The sequence below is a fragment of the Pseudophryne corroboree genome, chromosome 10, assembly GCF_028390025.1.
Source record: "Pseudophryne corroboree isolate aPseCor3 chromosome 10, aPseCor3.hap2, whole genome shotgun sequence".
In the NCBI taxonomy this organism is placed as follows: domain Eukaryota; kingdom Metazoa; phylum Chordata; class Amphibia; order Anura; family Myobatrachidae; genus Pseudophryne; species Pseudophryne corroboree.
Window position 1 is genome coordinate 24,796,704 of NC_086453.1, and position 10,250 is coordinate 24,806,953.

Below are 10,250 nucleotides of genomic sequence, written 5' to 3' on the forward strand. Positions count from 1 at the left end.
TGTGGAGTAACTTAGCTTCAGAGGTTCTTGGTTGCCTTAGATTGGATGTGTTTAATTCAGTGGAGGCCTAGTGCAGTAAGTTAGGGCCCTGTTCATGCTTCTCTGGCAGGAATGTGGTCAGATGTCCACAGCTTTGATGTAAAAAAAATAAATTTGATTTTCCACTGCAAAATACATTTAAAACGCGTTTCACCAGCACCTATGACTTCGTCAGTGTTGTGCTTCCCAGTGAGGAATCCGGCGAAACGCACAAGGAATCACATCATAACTTCAAGGATGTTTTTAATGCAAAACAACTACACTAGGCCCACAGGAGAGATTTTATTTGAAAAAAGGCACAACTCCACGCACAAACTCTTCCTAGCGCTCCATGGTAACAAACAGCTAGGTATACCCCTTCTAATAATACTAGTATCACAAGGTGTAAGATTGTATAGGATTGCATTGTATATAGGAGGTCATTCCGAGTTGTTCGCTCGCAAGCTGCTTTTAGCAGCTTTGCACACGCTAAGCCGCCGCCCACTGGGAGTGAATGTTAGCTTCTCAACATTGCGAACGACGGTTTCGCAATATTGCGATTAGCACACTTCATAGCAGTTTCTGAGTAGCTCGAGACTTACTCTGCCAGTGCGATCATTTCACTCAGTATCGTTCCTGTTTGACGTCACAAATACGCCCAGCGTTCGCCCAGGCACTCCCCCGTTTCTCCAACCACTCCCACGTTTTTCCAAAATACGTCAGCGTTTTTTCACACACACCCATAAAACGCTCAGTTTCCGCCCAGTAACACCCACTTCCTGTCAATCACATTACGATCGCCAGAACGAAGAAAAATCCTCGTAATGCCGTGAGTAAAATACCTAACTGCATAGCAAATTTACTTGGTGCAGTCGCACTGCGGACATTGAGCATGCGTACTAGCGACTAATCGCTCCGTTGCGATAAAAAAATAACGAGCTAACAACTCGGAATGACCCCCATAGTGCACACATCCCCATACTAGCAAGGTGCATAAGTGAATTACTCCCCCCCCACAAAATAAAATCTGAAATAGTCCTTTACTATCCATGTGTACAGACCTGTGTGTTTATGCCATGGTAAGGGTCCTTTATTAGTAGAGCTGCCTCCTTCCACCATGAAGACAGCAACAAAAAATGTCTTTACTTTTGGAGAGCTCATAAAACTTAAAAAACATGTATACATTTCTGAACATTGGACCTGATTCATATTTGTTAGTATATAATTATAGTTTGTCCCCCCCCCCCCCCCCCCCCACTCTCTGCATTAGTTTCCTATGCTGTCCACTCTGCTACTACATGAGTATGGTGCTGCTTAATGAGAATAATCTTTTATTCTGTTCTCTGCAGGTCACTATTCCTAGACATCACTGGAGTCTCTCTGTAACCCAGGAATGCTGACTGCTGTGTCCCAGGCGTGGATCATTTTACACCAGTCCCTCCATCAGACCGGAGTTTTATCCAGACACTGCAATGACTTCCTGACTCTCCATCTGAGCACTGCAGCCATCCAGGCACACACACTGCAGTGAGTGGGGTCATGGTGGGGGACACTTATCCACTGAGCCACTGCAACCTGTACACATGGATCACTGCAACATGCACACATGGATCACTGCCAGCTGCACACATGGGCTACTGCAACCTACACAAGTGTCACTGCTACCTACACACATGATCCACTGCTTCCTACACACATGAGCCACTGCAACCTGCACACATGGATCACTGGAAGCTGCACACATAGGCTACTGCAACATGCACATGTGAGCCACTGCAACATGCACACATGGATTACTGCAAGCTGCACATGTGAACCACTGCAACATGCACACATGGATCACTGCCAGCTGCACACATGGACTACTGCAACCTACACACGTGTCACTGCTACCTACACACATGATCCACTGCTTCCTACACACATGAGCCACTGCAACCTGCACATATGGATCACTGCAACCTGCACACATGGGCCACTGCAACCTGCACACATGAGCCACTGCAACCTACACACATGTTTCACTACAACCTAGACACATGGATCACTGCAACCTACACACATGGATCACTGCAACCTACACACATGTGTCACTGCAACCTAGACACATGGATCACTGCAACCTACACACATGGATCACTGCAACCTAGACACATGGATCACTGCAACCTACACACAGGTGTCACTGCAACCTACACACATGTTTCACTGCAAGCTAGACACATGGATCACTGCAACCTACACAAATGTGTCACTGCAACCTACACACATGTGTCACTGCAACCTACACACATGGATCACTGCAATCTACACACATGGATCACTGCAACCTACACACATGTGTCACTGCAACCTACACACATGGATCACTGCAACCTACACACATGGATCACTGCAACCTACACACATGGATCACTGCAACCTGCACACATGAACTACTGCAACCTACACATGTGTCACTGCTACCTACACACATGATCCACTGCTTCCTACACACATGAGCCACTGCAACCTGCACATATGGATCACTGCAACCTGCACACGTGGGCCACTGCAACCTGCACACATGAGCCACTGCAACCTACACACATGTTTCACTACAACCTAGACACATGGATCACTGCAACCTACACACATGGATCACTGCAACCTACACACATGTGTCACTGCAACCTACACACATGTTTCACTGCAAGCTAGACACATGGATCACTGCAACCTACACAAATGTGTCACTGCAACCTACACACATGTGTCACTGCAACCTACACACATGGATCACTGCAATCTACACACATGGATCACTGCAACCTAGACACATGGATCACTGCAACCTACACACATGTGTCACTGCAACCTACACACATGTTTCACTGCAAGCTAGACACATGGATCACTGCAACCTACACAAATGTGTCACTGCAACCTACACACATGTGTCACTGCAACCTACACACATGGATCACTGCAATCTACACACATGGATCACTGCAACCTACACACATGTGTCACTGCAACGTACACACATGGATCACAGCAACCTACACACATGGATCACTGCAACCTACACACATGGATCACTGCAACCTGCACACATGAACTACTGCAACCTACACACATGTCACTGCTACCTACACACATGATCCACTGCTTCCTGCACACATGAGCCACTGCAACCTGCACATATGGATCACTGCAACCTGCACACATGGGCTACTGCAACCTACACACATGGGCCACTGCAACCTGCACACATGTGTCACTGCAACCTACACACATGGATCACTGCAACCTACACACATGGATCACTGCAACCTACACACATGGATCACTGCAACCTACACACATGGATCACTGCAACCTGCACACATGGACTACTGCAACCTACACACGTGTCACTGCTACCTACACACATGATCCACTGCTTCCTACACACATGAGCCACTGCAACCTGCACATATGGATCACTGCAACCTGCACACATGGGCTACTGCAACCTACACACATGGGCCACTGCAACCTGCACACATGAGCCACTGCAACCTACACACATGTTTCACTGCAACCTAGACACATGGATCACTGCAACCTACACACGTCACTGCTACCTACACACACGTGTCACTGCAACCTACACACATGGGCCACTACAACCTGCACACATGGATCACTGCAACCTGCACACATGGGTCACTGCAACCTACACACATGGGCCACTGCAACCTAGACACATGGATCACTGCAACCTGCACACATGGGTCACTGCAACCTACACACATGTTTCACTTCAACCTAGACACATGGATCACTGCAACCTACACACATGGATCACTGCAACCTACACACATGTGTCACTGTAACCTACACACATGTTTCACTGCAACCTAGACACATGGATCACTGCAACCTACACACATGGATCACTGCAACCTACACACATGTGTCACTGCAACCTACACACATGTGTCACTGCAACCTACACACATGGATCACTGCAACCTACACACATGGATCACTGCAACCTACACACATGTGTCACTGCAACCTACACACATGGATCACAGCAACCTACACACATGGATCACTGCAACCTACACACATGGATCACTGCAACCTGCACACATGAACTACTGCAACCTACACACATGTCACTGCTACCTACACACATGATCCACTGCTTCCTGCACACATGAGCCACTGCAACCTGCACATATGGATCACTGCAACCTGCACACATGGGCTACTGCAACCTACACACATGGGCCACTGCAACCTGCACACATGTGTCACTGCAACCTACACACATGGATCACTGCAACCTACACACATGGATCACTGCAACCTACACACATGGATCACTGCAACCTACACACATGGATCACTGCAACCTACACACATGGATCACTGCAACCTACACACATGGATCACTGCAACCTACACACATGTGTCACTGCAACCTACACACATGGATCACTGCAACCTACACACGTGTCACTGCAACCTACACACATGGATCACTGCAACCTACACACATGGATCACTGCAACCTACACACATGGATCACTGCAACCTACACACATGGATCACTGTAACCTACACACATGTGTCACTGCAACCTACACACATGGATCACTGCAAACTACACACATGGATCACTGCAACCTACACACATGTGTCACTGCAACCTACACACATGGTTCACTGCAACCTACACACATGGATCACTGCAACCTACACACATGAGTCACTGCAACCTGCACACATGGATCACTGCAACCTACACACATGGATCACTGCAACCTACACACATGGATCACTGCAACCTACACACATGTGTCACTGCAACCTACACACATGGATCACTGCAACCTACACACATGTGTCACTGCAACCTACACACATGGATCACTGCAACCTACACACATGGATCACTGCAACCTACACACATGGATCACTGCAACCTACACACATGGATCACTGTAACCTACACACATGTGTCACTGCAACCTACACACATGGATCACTGCAAACTACACACATGGATCACTGCAACCTACACACATGTGTCACTGCAACCTACACACATGGTTCACTGCAACCTACACACATGGATCACTGCAACCTACACACATGAGTCACTGCAACCTGCACACATGGATCACTGCAACCTACACACATGGATCACTGCAACCTACACACATGGATCACTGCAACCTGCACTCATGGATCACTACAACCTACACACGTGTCACTGCTACCTACACACATGATCCACTGCTTCCTACACACATGAGCCACTGCAACCTGCACATATGGATCACTGCAACCTGCACACATGGGCTACAGCAACCTACACACATGGGCCACTGCAACCTGCACACATGAGCCACTGCAACCTACACACATGTTTCACTGCAACCTAGACACATGGATCACTGCAACCTACACACGTCACTGCTACCTACACACACGTGTCACTGCAACCTACACACATGGGCCACTACAACCTGCACACATGGATCACTGCAACCTGCACACATGGGTCACTGCAACCTACACACATGGGCCACTGCAACCTAGACACATGGATCACTGCAACCTGCACACATGGGTCACTGCAACCTGCACACATGTTTCACTGCAACCTAGACACATGGATCACTGCAACCTACACACGTCACTGCTACCTACACACATGGGTCACTGCTACCTGCACATATGGGTCAAGAGAAGTCTCTGCTGCAGTGACCTTGTCCCTTGCAGCAGTGCCGGTGACCTGTGACCACCCTCCCCTCGTGCCTTCCCTTGCTGCACTTGTCACACACACCCAGTATATGGTTCCGCCTGCACTACCACTGCTGCCCCATCCACCGTCACTGTCTCCCCGTCACCCCATCCGTCTTCCTTCCCTGCATCATTCCCCAGTGCCTACGTCTGCTCCCACCCGGCCTCTCTCATCCTCCCCAGCCACCCCCCTCTCTGCAGCATCTCCCCCTCTCATCCTCAGTGTATGCGGCAGAGTGAGGATCGTCACAGGATATTAGGATGGGTGATACTTGCCTGCTTGCTGCCGGTCTCTGCTCCCTCCTCCCCCGGCCTCTGTAGACTAGTGACGCCGGCTGGTCTCAGGTGCAGATGGCTGGCAGTGCCAGGTAACCGTCTCCCAGCGAGGGACTTCCTGGGGAAGCTGTGATTTGTCCAGGCAACGCAATGCGGAGTAATCCCTGCTGTTTCCCTGGGAGACAGGAGCCCTGCATGCAGCTCTCCCCCTATATATCTGTTTCCCTAGTTGTCCTGTTCTCTCCCTCCCTTCCCCCCCATCCGCCTGTGCCTTGCCTTTCTCCCACCCTGTCCGGTCCTCTTCTGCTTTCCTGCCCTCTCTCTTCCCTCCCCCTGTCACTTTCTCTCTCCTCTTCTCCTTCCCTGGTTTATCTCTGTCATATCTCCCATTCTCTGACTGTGCGTCGCCCCTCCCTCTGTCTCTCTCTTACTCTCACTGCTGCATTGATGAGAGAGAGAGGGAGAGGACTGGGTGAGGATGTCCCCCTGTTACAGGAGAGAGAGGGGTGGGAGGCTGAGTACAGCCTTAGTGCTGAACTCCCCTGCACTATACCTATGTATTTGTAAGACGGGCCGGCTGAGGGTCCGCGTGTTGGTACATTTACCGAGTGCGGTCTCTCTATTCCGCTGGGAATACTCCGGGTCCTCCTCGGGGGTGACTCCGATTCGCTAGACGGGGTGGCTGCGGGTCCTGGATGATTACTGTCGATAAAACAGAACCTGTACACACGCAGAGAGGAGGGAAGGCGGAATACCCCCAGGCGGGCTCAATGATGGGTCATCATTGGCACTTGTGGCCTCAGACTGGGTGCCCGTGAGGTGCAAAAGCACCCGGTGCGACCCTGGACGGAAACGCCCAAAACCATAGGGAGGGGTGGGGGAACAGGGGGACAAACTTACGTAACGCACACACGGAACACCGACTGGCTCACCCGCATCGATCTTGTCCGCTTGCTTGCCGAACGATCCGTCTCCCGGGTACCTAGGACGAAAATGCGCAAGAAAACAACGCCACGGGTGGGGGATGGGGGACGCGCACTGAGACGGGCCAGAGCAAGCGGCTCTAAGCCCCTGACCGGAACCCGGACAGACAACCACCTACCTGCGAGGAGAGCCTGACGCGCGTTTGCGGGACTGCAGAACGCTATGCGCACCTGAAGTACCGTGCAAGAATAAACAGTGACACAACACTTTAAGCCTATGAGCTTACAGAGAACACAATACCTACCCCGGGAGAATACAGTGAAAACACCATTACTACACTAGGAGACTACGGTAGGACACGATATTTGCACTCAGAGAATACAGTGAATCACAACAGACAATGCTGAGAGGGGCCTCACTGAGGGCCTACCTTGATCCAGATGAAGGCAGCTGGCGACGAGCTCTGGCCACGAAAGCTACCAGGGCAAAGGCAGCAGCTGGACCAGGAGCAGCAGCAGAAACAGCAGCAGCAGCACACGTCTTCTCCTCTCTCTCCTACACGTGCAGCCTCCTCACTCCTCCCCCCCGCCGGCCCTTACATACCCCCCTGCAGGGGCTTCTGGGCCGGGTGACGTGGCGGCTCCTCATTCGCTGCCCGCGTCGTCCTGTGATGACGCGCCACAGCACGTGGGCACGCCGGGCGATGCGGGGACCAGGGCCGACATCCGGCCGGGCACCCGGGAGAAGGGGATCTATGTCCGCTTCCGGCTGGGTGACCGTGGCTTCCGGCCGGGCGTCACGAAGCGGGGAACGACAGCCGCTGTGTCCCACACTGTGGGCTTACGGCCGGGCGGCCGGGAGAAGGGGACCTGCTTCCGCCTCCGGCCGGGTGACCATGGCTCCCGGCCGGGCGGCCAGCAGCGGGGGACGGCGCCTGTAGCGTCCCACACATTGTTATACAGGAGCTAGCCTTGGTGCTGATCTTCCCTGCACTCTACTGTACCTATGTATTGTTATACAGGAGCTAGCCTTGGTGCTGATCTCCCCTGCACTCTACCTATGTATTGTTATACAGGAGCTAGCCTTGGTGCTGATCTCCCCTGCACTATACCTATGTATTGTTATGCAGGAGCTAGCCTTGGTGCTGATCTCCCCTGCACTATACCTATGTATTGTTATACAGGAGCTAGCCTTGGTGCTGATCTCCCCTGCACTCTACCTGCTGATCTCCCCTGCACTATACCTATGTATTGTTATACAGGAGCTAGCCTTGGTGCTGATCTCCCCTGCACTCTACCTATGTATTGTTATGCAGGAGCTAGCCTTGGTGCTGATCTTCCCTGCACTCTACTGTACCTATGTATTGTTATACAGGAGCTAGCCTTGGTGCTGATCTCCCCTGCACTATACCTATTTATTGTTATACAGGAGCTAGCCTTGGTGCGGATCTCCCCTACACTATACCTATGTATTGTAATACAGGAGCTAGCCTTGGTGCTGATCTCCCCTGCACTATACCTATGTATTGTAATACAGGAGCTAGCCTTGGTGCTGATCTCCCCTGCATTATACCTATGTATTGTAATACAGGAGCTAGCCTTAGTGCTGATCTCCCCTGCACTATACCTATGTATTATTATACAGGAGCTAGCCTTGGTGCGGATCTCCCCTGCACTATACTTATGTATTGTTATGCAGGAGCTAGCCTTGGTGCGGATCTCCCCTGCACTATACTTATGTATTGTTATACAGGAGCTAGCCTTGGTGCGGATCTCCCCTGCACTATACCTATGTATTGTTATACAGGAGCTAGCCTTGGTGCGGATCTCCCCTGCACTATACCTATGTATTGTTATACAGGAGCTAGCCTTGGTGCGGATCTCCCCTGCACTATACTTATGTATTGTTATACAGGAGCTAGCCTTGGTGCTGATCTCCCCTACACTATACCTATGTATTGTTATACAGGAGCTAGCCTTGGTGCTGATCTCCCCTGCACTATACCTATGTATTGTTATACAGGAGCTAGCCTTGGTGCGGATCTCCCCTGCACTATACTTATGTATTGTTATACAGGAGCTAGCCTTGGTGCTGATCTCCCCTACACTATACCTATGTATTGTTATACAGGAGCTAGCCTTGGTGCTGATCTCCCCTGCACTATACCTATGTATTGTTATACAGGAGCTAGCCTTGGTGCGGATCTCCCCTGCACTATACCTATGTATTGTTATACAGGAGCTAGCCTTGGTGCGGATCTCCCCTGCACTATACTTATGTATTGTTATACAGGAGCTAGCCTTGGTGCTGATCTCCCCTACACTATACCTATGTATTGTTATACAGGAGCTAGCCTTGGTGCTGATCTCCCCTGCACTATACCTATGTATTGTTATACAGGAGCTAGCCTTGGTGCGGATCTCCCCTGCACTATACCTATGCATTGTTATACAGGAGCTAGCCTTGGTGCTGATCTCCCCTACACTATACCTATGTATTGTTATACAGGAGCTAGCCTTGGTGCTGATCTCCCCTGCACTCTACCTGCTGATCTCCCCTGCACTATTCCTATGTATTGTTATACTATACAGGAGCTAGCCTTGGTGCTGATCTCCCCTGCACTATACTTATGTATTGTTATGCAGGAGCTAGCCTTGGTGTGGATCTCCCCTGCACTATACTTATGTATTGTTATACAGGAGCTAGCCTTGGTGCTGATCTCCCCTGCACTATACCTATGCATTGTTATACAGGAGCTAGCCTTGGTGCGGATCTCCCCTGCACTATACCTATGCATTGTTATACAGGAGCTAGCCTTGGTGCTGATCTCCCCTACACTATACCTATGTATTGTTATACAGGAGCTAGCCTTGGTGCTGATCTCCCCTGCACTCTACCTGCTGATCTCCCCTGCACTATACCTATGTATTGTTATACAGGAGCTAGCCTTGGTGCTGATCTCCCCTACACTATACCTATGTATTGTTATACAGGAGCTAGCCTTGGTGCTGATCTCCCCTGCACTCTACCTGCTGATCTCCCCTGCACTATACCTATGTATTATTATGCAGGAGATAGCTTTAGTGCTGATCTCCCCTGCACTGTACCTATGCATTGTTATACGGGAACTATCATTGGGGCTGATCTCCCCTACACTATACCTATGCATTGTAATCCAGGAGCTAGCTTTGGTGCTGATCTCCCCTGCACTATACCTATGCATTGTTATACAGGAGCTAGCCTTGGTG

At 50.4% G+C, this 10,250-nt stretch overlaps 1 protein-coding gene across 1 annotated transcript in view; it reads right to left on the reverse strand.

Annotated features, from left to right (window-relative positions):
* SCN1B (sodium voltage-gated channel beta subunit 1) overlaps window positions 1-6,300 on the reverse strand; it is a 99,233-nt gene extending 92,933 nt beyond the window's left edge. The window contains exon 1 of the mRNA XM_063942237.1: window positions 6,079-6,300. The gene's annotated coding sequence lies outside the window, so the exon portion shown is untranslated. The remainder of the gene's footprint in view (window positions 1-6,078) is intronic.
* Between the last annotated feature and the right edge of the window lie 3,950 nt (window positions 6,301-10,250).